We start from the raw sequence: 18,099 nt of genomic DNA, 5'->3' as shown, positions 1-18,099 counted from the left end.
ATCCAGGGACTGCCCCCTGGAAACCAGAGATGTCTGATCACCCTACATTACATGCTTTGGCAATGCCAATGTGTTTCTGCAAAAAATTGAAAACACAAACACTGATCTAAAGTGCCTAATGTAAGAAATGTACACATGTATTGTCTGTCAAAGACCCAGTTAACCTCTAGCCTACCGCCCGACGTCATTTGACGGCGGGACGATGAGGCTCTTGTTCTGGGCGGATGTCATATGACGTCTTTGCCTTCCCGAGCCATTAGGGGCCCGATGAGCATGCCCGGCGGCCGCGATGTCTGCTGGGCACCCGCGTTTGCCCAGTAATTGAGCAGGACCGTGGATCTGTGTGTTTAAACACACAGATCCACATCCTGTCAGGGAAAGGAGACTGATGGTGTGTCCCTTATACATAGGAACACAGATTGGTCACCTTCCCCAGTCAGTCCCCTCCCTCCACAGTAAGAATCACTCCCTAGGAAACACATTTAACCCCTTGGTCGCCCCCTAGTGTTAACCCCTTCCCTGCCAGTCATATTTATACAGTAATCAATGCATTTTTATAGCAGGGATTGCTGTATAAATATAAATGGTCCCAAAAATGTGTCAAAAGTGTCCGATGTGTCTGATAAAAATCGCAGATCACTACCATTACTAGTAAAAAAATATATATATAAAAATGCTATAAATCTATCCCTAGTTTGTAGCCGCTATAACTTTTTCACAAACCAATCAATATACGCTTATTGCAATTTTTTACCAAAAATATGTGGAAGAATACATATCGGCCTAAACTGTGGAAAAAAAATGTTTTTTAAAAAGAAATAGATATTTATTATAGCAAAAAGCAAAACATATTGTGTTTTTTCAAACTTATCCCTCTTCTTTTGTTTATAGCGCAATAGATAAAAACCGCAGAGGATCAAATACCACCAAAAGAAAGCTCTATTTGTGGGGAAAAAATTATAAAAAATGTATATGTGTACAGTGTTGCATGACCGCACAATTGTCAATCAAAATGTGACAGCGCTGAAAGCTGAAAATGGCTTGGGCAGGAAGGGGGTGAAAGTGCCCTGAATTGAGGTGGTTAAAGGGGTTGCAAACCCTCTTTTTTTTTTTTTTTTTTAAACAAACATGCCATACTTACCTCCACTGTGCAGTTTGTTTTGTACAGAGTAGCCCCGGTCCTCCTCTTCTGTGGTCAGACAGTGGCGCTGGTGGCTCCTCCCCGCATGGAGTCTCCACACAGAGACGTTTTCTCCTTGCCGGACACCCGTGCGGGCGCACTTCCGAGTCCGGCATTTGTGTCCATTCACACTGAATGCAGGTCTTGGCCCCGCCCCGCCCCCCTTTGCTGCATCTATGGATTTAATTAACAGCAGCGGGAGCTGCACTGCTGTCAATCTATCCAATCTGGACACAAGACACCAGCTAGAGATGTTGTGCCTGTTCTCAGACGGAGGATGACAGTGTTCATATAATGCATTAAGGTGAAAAACCATGAGGGTTTGCAACCCCTTTAGGCTGGGGAATATAAGATTAAGACATTGTGAATAATTCCTTCAATATTAGGTCAAATGATATTCAGCCCAAGTGTAGGACATACATAGTTAATACCAAGCATAGGGTAATTAAAAATTTGCTCCTAGAGATCTGTGATTGTTCTCCCTCCTTTTTTTCCACAATAATTACACATATATATTTTATTTATTTGTTTATTCACATATACTATACATGGACCTGTTAAAAAAATATATATTCTAAAACAACAAATAATTAAAGGGGTTGTAAAGGTTTTTTTTGTTCTAAAGCTTTAAGCTAATGCATTGTTGGTTCATTTACCTTTTCCTTCCATTTCCCTTCTAAATGTTTTTTTTCTTTGTCTGAATTTCTCACTTCCTGTTTCTCCTCAGTAAGTGTTCACCATCATCCATGGGGGTTAGTCAGCCAGAACAGCTTACTGAGGAGGAACAGGAAGTGAGAAATTCAGACAAAGAAAACAAAGAAAAAAACATTTAGAAAGGAAATCGAAGGAAAAGGTAAGTGAACCAACAATGCACTAGCTTAAAGAAACATATTTAGAAAATAAAAAACAAACCTTTACAACCCTTTAATATATATTAAACTGATTGGATCACTTTGTGTCTTCCCACAAAGCTTGTTAGTTACAACAGCGTATGCATATATTCAAAATGTATGATGATATCTGAGCTACATATGACATAACATCTATTTTTTTTGTATAGATTACGCTGGGTAAGATAACATCTTTACGCATTTCACATTAAAGCTCCATCTGGAGACTGAGGTGATGTCATTTCAAACAACTTCACAAGCAAGCAAGTGAGATTAGTGCAGTCCAATGGATATCCAAAAGACAGAAAACCTTCCGTTCAATGGGGAACATAGGAGGACACTGTTAGGAGTCCAGGATGACTAACTAATACCCAGGAGGTTACCATCCTAAGTCAAAGATTGTCTGTATAAGTAATGAGTATCTATGTACTAATGCTTAAATGTTACCAACAGAAGGTGGTATATCTTATGCCCTGTACACATGATCGGTTTTCCTGTTGGAAAAAGTCTGATGGAATCTGGAATCCCGACATTGTGTATGCTCCATCAAACTATTTCCAACGGAAAAACTGCTGGAATAAGATAGAGAGCATGATCTATTTTTTCCCATCAGGAAAAAAACTGATCGGAATTTCCTATCGTGTGCACAAATCCCAACGCGCAAAATTCTGACGCATGCTCGGAAACAAATCAACGCATGCTCAGAAGCATAGAACTTAATTTTCTCGGCTTGTCGTAGTCTTTTACGTCACCGCGTTCTTGGCAATTTGGAAATTTGGAACTCATGCATACGCTATTGTAAGTAACAATCTGTGGGAAAAGATACAAGATAATTTAATCCTAAGTGCAATATGTATTCATGCATATGTTTTTAAAAGGGATTAACACCCCTTTAACACCGCTCCTACAGCGCTGCAAAGATGTGGCTAGCAGGACTTTTTTTACCATCCTGCCAGTGCACCGCTCCAGTGTGAAAGCCCTCAGGCTTTCACATTGGAGTGAGAGGAGAGGCACTTTCAAGGCACTTTGCAGGTGCTATTTGTAGCGTTATAGCACCTGCAAAGCACCTCAGTGTAAAAGCAGCCTTAAGCTAATGTGCAAAAAATTCTGAACTGGACACATTAGAGATGGGCAAACGGTTCGGCCTGAACATGAGTTTGAGCTGAACATTGGCTGTTTGCAAGTTAGCCAAACACCGGAATTATCGGAACAACCGCAATGCACTGCACCACCGCACAGTGCATTGAAAGCCTTGATTGGCTAAAGCAATGAAAGCTTTGCCCAATCAGAGCACTTTTAGAGCACTTTCCATTAATTAAAGTGCATCCACGTACACACTTCCACATCTTTATTACATTTTGTTAATAAGCAACCCCCATCTTGTCTGGGAGGACAACAAGGAGAGGCAGACGTTCCCATGGCGCTGTGAAGGGGCCAGCAGCATATGTGTCCACAAGGTGGATTCAGTCCTCAGGCGAGGCATAATTTCCTCGGTTAATTGATGTTGCCTGTGCTATCCAGCCACAGCATGCAGAGGAGGTGGTGGACAAGCTTACTAAACCATCCTCATCCTCCTCATCCTCTGTTAACCAAGCACAGACGAGTGCTCAGTCCACTGCAGCTGCCAGAGTGGCTAAACCTGTCTCCTTGTACACAGCTATTCCTGCCATAGCGCCAGCATCAGGCATGGAGGAGTCAGCTGAGTTATTTGAACACAGTGTCAGCCACTTGCTCCGTGATGACGCACAGCCATTACTTGATTCAGATGTTGGTTCTGAGATTGAGGAAGGCAGGAACATGAGCCTACAGAGAGGGGAGAACACTGGTACACAAAATGGCAATCATGCTCCCCAGCCGCAGTGGAAAGTAGAGGAAAGTAAGGAGGACTTACTTTCCTCTCAAGGCCCTCTTTATACAGACACCATTGTTCCTACACCACAGAACACACAAGGGGAGAGGGAGGAGGAGGATTCTGGCAGTTTTGGAGGCATTGAAGCAGAGGAAGACATAATTCAGAGATGGTTTTCCATCCCCAGAACCCTTGGAAGTAGTACGTGGCTGGGGTGAGGCAGTTCCAGATCCTGTAATCCTCAGTGACTCAGGGGAGTCTGCTTCTCATGCTTACGCACATTTGCATGGCTCCCTTATGGTTAAAAACCTGCAAAAGGACCCAATAATACATGGCGTAAAGGAGAAGAATCACTATTGGTTGGCAACCCTCCTTGACCACCGTTACAAGGAGAAAGTCTCATAACTCATCCCGTCCCCACAGAGAGTGAAGAAGATGAAATCTCTTGAGACCGCCTTAAAAAGTTTAGAGTTTATCTAACACTTTTCTCGAAAACATTGTTTTGAGGCTTCTGTTGGTCCAGAGAGGAGCGGTGGAGAAAGCGGCATGCTTTAAGTGATGCATTTCACAATATATTTAGTCCTTGCTGTCCAGGGCTGTCAGCTTCCACATCCCATTGGCAGCGTCTGCAGAGATGGAGAGCTTTCCAGTTGACAATCCACTGGCTTACTGAGTCATGAGAATTGACCACTGGCCAGAACTTGCGCAGTATGCAATTGAGCTGCTGGGCTGCCCTGCATCCAGCATGCTTTCTGAACAGCCATTTAGTGCTGCTGGAGGTTTTGTTACTGATAATAGAACGCATCTGTCCACAGACTTTGTCTGATTTTTTTTTTTTGGGATGTGGGATCCCTGCAGGACTTCTAGGCTGCCTAGTTTTGTGGGTGTTAATTTAATCTGGAAGAATGTTTTTGGTGTAGGTTTCATGGGCACAATTAACACCCAAAGACCAATTTTTCCACACCTGTTGACAGGTGCATATCATTGCAATTTTTGGCATCAAGGCCAATTCTTGCTTTCATCAATAGTACCTCTTATAGGGTTATAGTGTGATGGTGGCACCGACACCCAAAGACCAATTATTCCGCTCCTATTTGACAGGTGCATAGCATTGCAATTTTTTTTTAAAAGCAAGGCCAATTCTTGCTTTAATAAAGAGTACCTCTTATAGGGTTATGGTGTGAAGGTGCTACCAACACCCAAAGCCCAAATTTTCCACACCTGTTGACAGGTCCATATTATTGCAATTTTGGACAGCAAGGCCAATTCTTGCTTTCATCAAGAGTACTTCTATAGGGTTAAGGTGTGAGGGCGCCACCGACACCCAAAGACCGTCTTTTCCGCACCCGTTACTTCTATCCGAATTCTGTGGAATATACACCAGAATTTATAAAAAAAATATATATAATCTCGTTCCCAGTGCACTACATTGTGGCCTCATCATACAGACTGGCTCCCCAAGCTGTTGCTTATAAAATAAAGAAAGCTTTCAGGGAAAATTCTATTTTTTTTGGCTTTATAAATGCAATTATTGCTGCAGCAGCTTCTATACACAGTACAGATGTGCCACTTTACAGGTAGACTAAGGGGACCCCCAGCTACTATATTAAAAGACAATTTATGCTTTTATTTTAAGCATCAATAAATCACTGCTCATTTAAAAATGACGTTTTTTTACAAACTTTTTTTTCATTGATACATGTCCCCCAGGGCAGTACCTATAACCATTGTATGCCCAATTACTTGCATATAAGCCTTCAAAATAATTGTTCTAGTTTGGGTTCCATAGACTTAAATGGGGTTCATTATTCAGCTCCAAACTTTTGCAATATTCAAAAGTTCTGGAGAGAACCGAACATGGGGTCGTTCATCCCATCCCTACACATAATGACAATATTTTTTTTATTTTTTTACAAAGAGAGAAGTTGAAATAGGGGACATCTTTTAAAAAAGGAAGATTATGAACACAAAATAAACTAAAAATATAGTAGTGAGAGTTATATTTTACTGACATTTGAGTTGTTTAGAAAGAAAAGCTTATAAAAAAAATAAGATAAAAAAAGAAAAAAAAGTAGTCTTGACATACCATTACAGTTTTAATAAAGGAAATAGAGAAAAAGCAGGCAACCTGTTATACAACTCTTTATATTAAAAAATCCACAACATTTGTATAATGTTCAGAAAGCCTCTATCTAAATGTATAATAAATCTAACCACACACTGTACTTCAAGGCTTTCAGAAATATAGCTATTTACTGAAGGGAGGAATATAGCAAAAGAAAGCCTTCAAAAACATTTGAAAAAACACTTAGGAATGTTTGGCCTTCCTAAGACATTAGGTTATCTCTTCTTTCCTAGACATATGGCTTCCCTTAGAAGCAGTATGATATACAATATCAGAGGTAGAGAGCATAACGTGATATTTCGGTAACTTTTATTAAGTATATATCCTACTGTGTCATTTATTAGAATCTTCATCATTATTCAATTCATGCAAAATATATCATGCTGGTTTTTCATAGATAGTTTTAGTATATTTAATCTATATGTTTTTCTTTAGAGATCATCATGTAATTGTGAAAAAAGCCCATTTTATAAAGGCCTTTCATTAGGCAGTGAAATTTATGTTAAGCTGATTTCTTAATCACTTGACCACTGGACACCAAAACCCCCTTCCTAACCAGACCTATTTTCAGCTTTTAGTGATCTCACATTTTGAATGACATTTACTCAGTCATGCAACACTGTACTCATATGAACTTTGTGTCCTTTTTTCACACAAATAGAGCTTTCTTTTTGGTGGTATTTGATCACCTCTGTTTTTTTTTTTTTTTTTTGTGTGCTATAAATGAAAAAAAAAAAGAAAATGTTGTAAAAAAAAAAGCATTTTTCTTCATTTCTATTATATATGGGCACTATTGGGCACTCTAATGGCACTGGTGAGCACTGTAGTGGCACTGCTGAGCGCTGTAGTGGTGCAGATGAGCACTATAGTGGCGCTAATGTGGTACTGATGGCACAAATGAGCACTGTATTGGCACTAATGTGGCACTGATGAGCACGTACTGGGCACTGATGTGGCACTGATGGAGCACTTGCGGGCACTGTAGTGGCACTGGTGGGCACTGGTGGCACCAATGTGTCACTGGTGGCACAGATGAGCACTGTAGTGGCACTAGGCACTGTAGTGGCACTGGTGTGGCACTGATGGAGGACTGACGGGCACTGTAGTGGCACTGGTGGCAAAGATGGGCACTGAAGTGGCAGAGGTGGCACTAATGGGTACTGGTGGCACTGATTAGCCTTGTAGTGGCACTGATGGCACAGATGAGCACTGTAGTAGGACTGATGGACACTAGTGGCACTGATGGGTACTGTAGTGGCACTGGTGACACTGATGGGTACTGTAGTGGCACTGATGGGTACTGTAGTGGCACTGGTGGGTATTGTTGTGGCACTGGTGGCACAGATGGGTACTGTAGGGGCACTGATGGGTAGTGAGCGCTGTAGTGGCACTGCTGAGCACTGTAGTGGTGCAGATGAGCACTATAGTGGCGCTAATGTGGTACTGATGGCACAAATGAGCACTGTATTGGCACTCATGTGGCACTGATGAGCACATACTGGGCACTGATGTGGCACTGATGGAGCACTGGCGGGCACTGTAGTGGCACCGGTGGCACTGATGGGCACTGGTGGCACTGGTGGCAAAGATGGGCACTGAAGTGGCAGAGGTTGCACTGATGGGTACTGGTGGCACTGATTAGCCTTGTAGCCTTGTAGTGGCACTGATGGCACAGATGAGCACTGTAGTAGCACTGATGGACACTAGTGGCACTGATGGGTACTGTAGTGGCACTGGTGACACTGATGGGTACTGTAGTGGCACTGATGGGTATTGTTGTGGTACTGGTGGCACAGATGGGTACTGTAGGGGCACTGATGGGTAGTGTAGTGGCACTGTAGGGCATAGATTAGCACTTGTGTGGCATTGCAGGGCACTGCTGGACACTGTTGTACACTTCAAAATACAGTTAGACTCACTGTTACACTCTGTCACACACTGTGTTATTGTGAGGAGAGAATAGAGCTGGACCTCTGCTTGACCCCAGTTTGTTTACAATAAACATAAATTTAAGCAGCAGGACAGGAAGGGGGTGGCACGGACACGGAGCTGACAGGCAGAGAGGGGAGGGTGGAAAGGACAGAGGAGAGGACACAGGAGACATAGAGCAGGCTGCGACTGACGGAGGCACGTATGCTTACAATGGTGTCAGGGCTCAGCAGCCCTAAGATATCATGGTCAGCATACAGGGGGGAGGGTAGAAACTGGCAGTATCAGCCAGGTGTTACAGGTGATACAGGGGGCCAAATGACACAGCACAAGCACTGTGCTATTTAACATGCTTAAAGGTAACAGGATCTTTCTTTTTTTTTGGGGGGGGGGGCAGGGGTAACAAACACTTTAATGAATGTTGTTAATTCTTTAAGCTAAAGTATGTTAAAGTAGGTCTAGACCTAATCACACACTTTTCATATACGCTTTAACAAGTTATTGTGATTTCAATATTTATTTATTTTTCTACAGCTTATATTACAATAATACCTAGTGATCCTGCCATGAAGGTCTTTCTTTGGACACTTTCTATTACAGGGTGACAACTATCTCCATTTGGGATTCTGCTTTCCCACCCTGTCACATGCACTCCTGATAGAAAATACACCTACCTATGCTCACACACAGTTCAAGCATGGTGAACTATTATTGCCATCAGTCCAGACTGATGATATACAGCAAATGCATGTAGACAGGAAGTAGTTATAAAAACTAGAGAAACATATGCAACAGTGAGCTGCATAGATGAAAAAACATGTAAAAAGTATTTTGTTTTGAGGGGGGAGTCATGACAATTGTATATTTTCAATTTACCTGGCCTCCACCATCACTGCTATTAATGCTTGGGAAGTAGAAGGAAGGTATGGGATGTGGGATCTCTTAAAAACTGTGTCAAAAGTATTTTGTTTTGAAGGGGGGAGGGGGGGTCATGACAATTGTATATTTTCAATTTACCTGGCCTCCACCATCACTGCTATTAATGCTTGGGAAGTGGAATGAAGGTATGGGATGCTGGATCTCTTGAAGTAGTAGGTGTTCTCTGTCAGCTCTTAAGCAGTATAGAGGAAATTATTCTCTTTAGGGAGGTCTTTCGGGAATGGTCTTAGCTCAAGTAGGGACTGGGCATGCAAGGAGGAAAGCACCAAAGTGACTCCAAAAGTAAAGATACATTTCTTTCAGATTCTTATACTATAAAAAATCCTGCACATTTTTGGGGTTCAAAAGGAATCAGTACTGTTGAGAAAAGTGTATACTGGGCTAATAAAATTGGAGGTATTCCCAAGGGATGATTAGTCTGAAGAATGCTCTAGATGCCCGTCAAGCCTTAACCAGCATCTGGAGAAATCATCAGATTAACTTTGGCTATTTTGTTTTAAATTGTGTGTGGCAATGCTACCTATAATGTGCTCTTCCACAGTCAACTTATGTTGTTGCCAATGCTGTATACCAGGAGTTATGACAGAAATAGGCACAACCCTATTCTAGGGCCAGATTTTCATATAGGGTGGAAAGACTGCCAGGGCCAGCAGATAGCCACCTGCTGACAATGCTAATATTGCTGAAAATCAGCAGTACACTTTCATGTGCATTCAAAGGTTTCACATTTTCATGTGCATAATGTGCATTCTAAGGTTTTGGACTAACTTGTTGCCTGCCAGAGCAATCCAACTGGGTCCTTACTGATGCACAGTGTAACTGTACTTACAGTTCAGTCACTCTCAGTCAATACACAGCCAAACTGCTAGCAGAGAAGATTGACAGCTTGTTTACTATTCAGGTCATCTGTTCTAGATATACTGACATAAAAGGGGCACAATTTCTCTTTCAGTCTCTCCATCCTTTTATGTGGCTATGGCATCTGAATTTGTTAATCTGATATTAAGATTTGCCAATCAATTAGGGTAGAAAGTAGGGTGGTACAAATCAGTCGTCCTAGGGAGAAAAATAAGAATACATTTTCCGTGCTCTCTTTATAAAAAACATTACAGCTTACAGCTGTTGTAATGTTTTTGTGCTCTGCACTGTTGGCTGTTAGACATTGGACTTTCCACTATTTTCCACATGAATTTTGAAAATATAGTGAAAGTTAACTCATTTGATCTTATTATTTTACTTTACTTGGGTACATGTTTTTTTCTCTCACAGGTTATTAATTTGCAGGTCTTCTAGGATCCCAGATTTTTCGAATTAGCAGCCAAAGTGACTACGCAGTCTGTTTATGTTTAGTGTTTGTTAATCACTTGGGATCCGCGCTGTAGACGAAAGACGTCCACAGCGCGGCTCTCAAGTGCCGGGTGGCTGTCCCTGGACGTCCTGTTGTTTACATTTCCCGTGCGCTCCGCATGGGGCGCGCAGCGGGGAAACACTGTGCCCGGCGCATCGCTGGGGAGCCGATGCGCGTGCCTGGCGGCCGCGATGTCCGCCAGGTACCCGCGATCGGCGGTGACAGCAGGGACGTGGAGCTCTGTGTGTCCTGTCACATTTGTCCTTGTGTTTTTTTGGGGGGGAGGAAGGAGTATGAGTTACATTCTCACCCTTATTCAAATGAGCCCATTTTCCAAACAGCTCAGTGGGGAAGCAAAAGAAAGGTGAATATGCCACTGAAGTAGATCGTGGAGGTTAAGTGAACTTGTGGCTTTGCCAGCTGGGGAAAAACACATATTCATTTAAATGGCATATTTGCATAATGTTTCCTTCCTCCCTCCACCATATACAGGTGGTTCTCAAAAAATTAGCATATTGTGATAAAGTTCATTATTTTCTGTAATGTACTGATAAACATTAGACTTTCATATATTTTAGATTCATTACACACAACTGAAGTAGTTCAAGCCTTTTTATTGTTTTAATATTGATGATTTTGGCATCTCAAAAAATTTGCATATCATGAAAAGGTTCTCTAAACGAGCTCTTAACCTAATCATCTGAATCAACTAATTAACTCTAAACACCTGCAAAAGATTCCTGAGGCTTTTAAAAACTCCCAGCCTGGTTCATTACTCCAAACCGCAATCATGGGTAAGACTGCCGACCTGACTGCTGTCCAGAAGGCCATCATTGACACCCTCAAGCAAGAGGGTAAGACACAGAAAGAAATTTCTGAATGAATAGGCTGTTCCCAGAGTGCTGTATCAAGGCACCTCAGTGGGAAGTCTGTGGGAAGGAAAAAGTGTGGCAGAAAACGCTGCACAACGAGAAGAGGTGACCGGACCCTGAGGAAGATTGTGGAGAAGGACCGATTCCAGACCTTGGGGGACCTGCGGAAGCAGTGGACTGAGTCTGGAGTAGAAACATCCAGAGCCACAGTGTACAGGCGTGTGCAGGAAATGGGCTACAGGTGCCGCATTCCCCAGGTCAAGCCACTTTTGAACCAGAAACAGCGACAGAAGCGCCTGACCTGGGCTACAGAGAAGCAACACTGGACTGTTGCTCAGTGGTCCAAAGTACTTTTTTCGGATGAAAGCAAATTTTGCATGTCATTCGGTAATCAAGGTGCCAGAGTCTGGAGGAAGACTGGGGAGAGGGAAATGCCAAAATGCCTGAAGTCCAATGTCAAGTACCCGCAGTCAGTGATGGTCTGGGGTGCCATGTCAGCTGCTGGTGTTGGTCCACTGTGTTTTATCAAGGGCAGGGTGAATGCAGCTAGCTATCAGGAGATTTTGGAGCACTTCATGCTTCCATCTGCTGAAAAGCTTTATGGAGATGAAGATTTCATTTTTCAGCACGACCTGGCACCTGCTCACAGTGCCAAAACCACTGGTAAATGGTTTACTGACCATGGTATTACTGTGCTCAATTGGCCTGCCAACTCTCCTGACCAGAACCCCATAGAGAATCTGTGGGATATTGGGAAGAGAAAGTTGAGAGACGCAAGACCCAACACTCTGGATGAGCTTAAGGCCGCTACCGAAGCATCCTGGGCCTCCATAACACCTCAGCAGTGCCACAGGCTGATTGCCTCCATGCCACGCCCCATTGAAGCAGTCATTTCTGCAAAAGGATTCCTGACCAAGTATTGAGTGCATAACTGAACATAATTATTTGAAGGTTGACTTTTTTTTAATTAAAAACACTTTTCTTTTATTGGTCGGATGAAATATGCTAATTTTTTGAGATAGGAATTTGGGGTTTTCATGAGCTGTATGCCAAAATCATCAATATTAAAACAATAAAAAGGCTTGAACTATTTCAGTTGTGTGTAATGAATCTAAAATATATGAAAGTCTAATGTTTATCAGTACATTACAGAAAATAATGAACTTTATTACAATATGCTAATTTTTTGAGAACCACCTGTATTCATTGTATTGAATGTATGAAGGATGTTTCCTTTTGGAAGTGAGTTACAGTATAGCCTCTAAAGTAGTAGTACATAAACAAAATATAAAAGGTACCATCATCCTGAAATTTTTAATATAAAGGGATTGGGTCTAAGGTCCCCAAACCAGAGAACCAAAGAAAGGTGGGGCCAATTGGACTGTTGCGGTACTGGTAAAGTTAGATAATGAAATACAATTGAAAATATTTTTATTAGATCAAGAAATACAAAAAGACAATTAAAAATGGTGACGACCAAACATAGCACCAATATAATGATCCCGGGAGGGGAAAATTTGTGGGTTGAAGGTCACGACATTGAACTTTACTAGTTTCGCGGCAAGGTGCCGCTTCATCAGAAGCATGTCTACAATAGAATTAAAAGAAACAAACAATTAACACATAACAAGTTACAAAATATAAATTGGGGAACAAGGGCTCAGTTGCTTACCTAAAAGGACCCCGCAGGAGGGAGAGGGGATCACCATGTAGAATCCCATGTGGTGGCCGGAAGGCAAGCATACAGGGAAGGATCTACATGTCATTTGTATGAAATATATAAGGATAATTAATGTCCAGAACCCAGGCCTTAAACTGGGGAGGGGGGGTAGTGGGTGGGGGGTGTGTAACATGGCCACGCGTGTTGACTAACAGTGGTGAAAGAATTGTGAATACCCATGGTTCCTGTTAGCCTGTCATTGTTTTGTACCGACTTTCTGGCCTCAGCTGTTCACATACACTTGATTCCCAGCTCCATGAATCTGTTGATTCTTGAAATAGGAACATTCTGTAAATGCCCCTAACTGCCTGTATGAATGAAGCCTTAGGGGAGAGCTTCAGGTTTGGCTGAATCATGAGACAGACCTGAACTCTTGCTGCTTGCAGTTCAAGAAAATTTTCATTTACCACCATAGCAACCATTACCAAAAATGTATCTTCTGACCTCTGAGCTTAATGTTCCCATGAGCCTTTGTTCATTGTGTATTGCAACAGATACATTATGTAGTAGTAGTAGTTAAGGAAAGCTCACAGAAGGCAAAGAAAGTTAAGTGCTTAAGCTTTGGCCATTTCTCCAAATGTCTTTAAATGTTTACATATAGTCATATACACAAAATAATATTTTCTACAATTCTCTAGCAGATTAGGGAGAGATTTGCTGGTGCCAATAGCTGACAAAATGTATCTCTATTTTTTCACGCAGACATAGACTCACACAGTTTACTTGAAAGTGTTGCAGAACATTAGGCAGAGGTTTTCAGAGTGTTATCAGGGGCAGTTAAATGCTAGTAGTTGTGGAAGAAAATGGTCATGTGTATACTGGGACACCGTGTGTGCTTTGCACTCACCTATAGCAAATTTTGGAGACTTTCCAGAGTGTTTTTTTTTTTGGCAGCTATACCCTTTCATGTGTGTCATAGTAAGCAACAATTTCAGTTGTTTGACAGATGTATCCTCTCCTTTACGTTTCTGTAAGGTGCTTTTTTCATTCATGTTATTTTTTTATTATGTAAGATTTTGTGTCCTGTTGACTCGGGATGAGCTTTATGTTTGGTAGGTTTTTCGGGAGCGGTGATTTTAATAATGCTTAAAATGAAACAATAAAAGTGAAATATGTGAAATAATCCTTAAAATTTCGTACCTGGGGGGTGTCTATAGTATGCAAGTAAAGTAGTGCATGTTTCCCGTGTTTATAACAGTCCCTGCACAAAATGACATTTTTAAAGGAAAAAAGTCATTTAAAACTACTCTCGGCTATAATGAATTGTTGGGTCCTGGCAATACAGATAAAAGTTATTGAAAAAAATGACATGGATTTCCCCCCCTCCCCCAGTCCATTACCAAGCCCTTTAGGTCTGGTATGAATATTAAGGGGAACCCCGAACCAAAAAAAAAATGCATGGGGGTCCTCCAAATTCCATTGCCAGTCCCTTCAGGTCTGGTGTGGATATTAAGGGGAACCATGCGCCAAATTAAAAAGAATATGGCGTGGGGTTCCCCCCAAAAGATCCATACCAGACCCTTATCTGAGCACGCAACCTGGTGGGCCGCAGGAAACGAGGGGGGTGAGAGAGCAGCCCCCCTCCTGAACCGTACCAGGCCACATGCCCTCAACATGGGGAATATGTCCCCATGTTGATGGGGACAAGGGCCTCATCCCCACAACCCTTGCCCTGTGGTTGTGGGGGTCTGTGGGCGGGGGGCTTATCGGAATCTGGAAGCTCCCTTTAACAAAGGGGACCCCAGACCCACCCCCTATGTGAACATTGTACCCCTACCATTTCACCCAAAAAAGTGAGAAAATCTCACAAGTCCTTTAATAAAAAAAAAATTCCAGTGCCGTATTCCTTCTATAGCCCCGTACACACGGTCGGACTTTTGCCCAACCAACTTCAAAATCCGGCACTTTTCGTATTTGTCCGACCGTGTGTACGTTCCATCGGACCAACTTTTTTGGCTTCAATCGGACAAAAAGTTGGGTCTGTGAACGGACCAACTTTCTGTTCCGAAAAGTCCGATTGTGCAAAGTGCGACCGTGTGTACAGCAAACCATCGGACTTTTGGACAAAGTACAAATGCGCATGCTCAGAACCAATGTTAAACTCAACCAACAATAGCAGAAGTTAACCAAAGGGTGGCGGTAAAGAGCAAGTAAAACCACGTGATGTTGGGAAAGTGTTAGAAAAGTTTGCAGAAAAGTCCGAGCGTGTGTATGCTATGGGTGTGATCGGACAAATCAATTAAGACAAAAATCCAAGGGAAATTTTGTTGGATGTCCTACTGTGTGTATGAGCCTTTAGAGTCTGACCCGCCACTATAAATGATACCGCCTCCATCGGCTCCCGGCCGAATGACGTTTGACCCATCTGACAGCTGTTTTCTAACTGAGGGCGGGGCCACCCGTGACGTGGACGGGTGACCCCATCCCCTCTGATGCATCAAGGGAGGGGGGCGGGGGACATCCATGGACACCCTTCCAGAACTGAACGACCACGCTGTAGCCATCTTTTCGCTATAGTGCGATCAGTGGTGTTATTCATTGGAGCTGACGTGCAAATAACTTAATAATGGGAACATACTACAATATTTAGGCTGGAACCCTATGCAAACAATCTCAATAATGCCCACATCCAAGATTATTTATTTGCTAGTTATCTGTCTACATAATACTGTTCCCTCAATACTAAAAAGTGGGCTATTTAGTATGGGCACTTAAAATGTATATTTTGTTAATTGTTTTTTAAAAGAACTTTTCAGAAAAAAACTTCCAAAGACCCAGCAAGACTACAATTAGCTATATATATATATATATTTATATTTTTATATATATATATATATATGTAACATTTTAATTATTTATATATTTCTGAAAACATTTTAAAATCAGTTTTGAAGCAAACTGATTCTACATAAATTCATATGGAGTGGAAATTCTAAATATATCCCTGTATGTATGCACAGAACCAGCAGAATAATCAATCATGAGATTTTTTGACATGGCTCACAGACACAGTTTAAATATAGTACTTAATTTAGGCTAATTTATGTAAGCATTGCTTCACAATACCACATTTCAGATTTTGATTTCATTTAGAACATACTTCAAATGTTGTGCAAAACGGTGTGAAAATATTGAGGTATGAAATCAGATTGTGCTCAATTTTCAAATTAATAAGGGTATATATATATTAATCAAAAATATATTTTAAATACATTTGTATATATTTGGCCATTAATCGTGAACTTGGTGAAAACAAGTATAGCTGCTTTTCTAAGCCAAGCCAAATAAACGAGCAAACTATTACTCAGAGATAATGCTTTCAAAACAATTACAAGAAAATGGCATCTCTAAAAATAGGGTAATACAAGCAATAAAATTGACATAAAGGCCAATCAAATCAATTGTCTTCTTCTAAAAGAGAGAAAATAAACACATTTTACCAATATGTTCTGATTCATATTTTTTACTAACAATTTGAAATGAATTATTTGACTCTTTTGGTCAAATTGCTCTAAATATGAGGCGTACACAAATATTAAACCTGAAATGTAGGCTCCCCCATACACACACCCTCCCCTCACCAAGCAAAAAATAAATAAAAATAAGCCTGAGAGAATTTCATACCTAGTCAAATAAGCAATTATTAGTAAAAAAGCTAGATGTAACTACATACATAACAGAACATTCATCCAACCCATATTCTTTTGATAAGGGTGCATTTGTCTCTCTGTAGGATTGTTTTTTTTATTCCTCTTGGCTGAGGCCCCGTACACACGACCAGTTTCCTCGGCAGAATTCAGCTTCCGACCGAGTTTCTGGCTGAATTCTGCCGAGGAAACTGGTCGTGTGTACAGTTTCGGCCGAGGAAGCCGACGAGGAGCTCGACGAGGAAATAGAGAACATGTTCTCTATTTCCTCGTTGTTCTATGGGAGCTCTCGTCCCGCCGAGCTCCTCGGCGGCTTCAGTGCTGAACTGGCCGAGGAACTCGATGTGTTTGGCACGTCGAGTTCCTCGGCCGTGTGTACGAGGCTTGAGCCTTCATGCGAAAGGTTCAATTGGCCAGTATTGATTTCTCTTTTTATTGCAATAACTTACATATTAGCCTTTAAAATGAACACGTTTTACTTTTCATGTTCGTGTTCTATAGACTTTAACAGTGTTCGTGTATTCGCATACATTTTTTGCCTTTTTGCATGTTCTGCTGCAAACCGAACCGGGGGGTGTTAGGCTCACCCTACTTGTAAAGTTGGAGCTGTAATAGGGAGCAAGAGCCGCATAAGCCACTGTCTCCTCTGTAGTGCTCGCTCCTGCCCCATGTGGAGGGATACCAACTGCACTCCACCTCTTATCCCAGCTAGTGGTCCCCAGAGTGGTGCCAGCTGCAGGAAAGAGGAGGTCAGTGTGAAGTAATACACTAAGCATATTAGTATAGGACTACTTTCACACTGATCAGTTGCAGTTTACCCACACCGCGAGTGCTGCGCTTAGCCATAAACTTCAACTATATCCTGCAAATTTGGTGCACTTTCTGAATGCAGAAGTTTAGGTGCACTTTCAGAAAGTGCACCACACCTGCAGGATATAATAGAAGTCTATGGCAAATCGCAGAAAACCCAGGAAAGTTGCAGATGTGCTGCACCCACGATGCAGGTAAACCACAGCACATCAGTGTGAAAACAGCATTATAGGGGGCTCAGAACAGTTAGAGTTCATTTACATTTGCAGTTTGGGAGTGGTAAAACCCCATAGTTAAGACATGTTTTTATCACCCCCGCCACACACCCTTTAGCTGCAGTGGCCAGGGGTGTACACATGTTGCAGCTGCAGCAGGAGTTATATGCCCAATGGGTGTAGCACCTGCCAAGCATGACCCATTCAAGTGAATAAGGCCACTCTGCAAGTGCCCTGCAACATTGTGCCTTGCAACAAACAAGGGGTCAAAGCAGGCAGCACTGTGTTACTTTCTCACAACCTGCTTTAACCCCTTGGGCTCTGCAGAAGCATGCAGTTGTGGTGCACTTTCAGATTGGCCCTATTTACTTGAATGGGTCACGATTGGCAGGCCGTAGCACCAAACAAAAGCAACAGGAGGGTTATTTCCTGCTGTAGTAGGTGTACGCCTTTGGCTTCTGCCTCAGCAGCTAAAGGGGGTAGGGATTGGGAGTGGTAAAACCATGACTCAACCATAGGGTTTTAAAAAAAAAAACTTTAGTGAACGAGCGCTAAGGGTGCGGCTGCCGAATGCA

This window comes from Rana temporaria, chromosome 3 (assembly GCF_905171775.1).
Source record: "Rana temporaria chromosome 3, aRanTem1.1, whole genome shotgun sequence".
Classification (NCBI taxonomy): domain Eukaryota; kingdom Metazoa; phylum Chordata; class Amphibia; order Anura; family Ranidae; genus Rana; species Rana temporaria.
The sequence above is the reverse complement of the archived record's forward strand: the minus strand, read 5'-3'. Positions refer to the sequence as shown.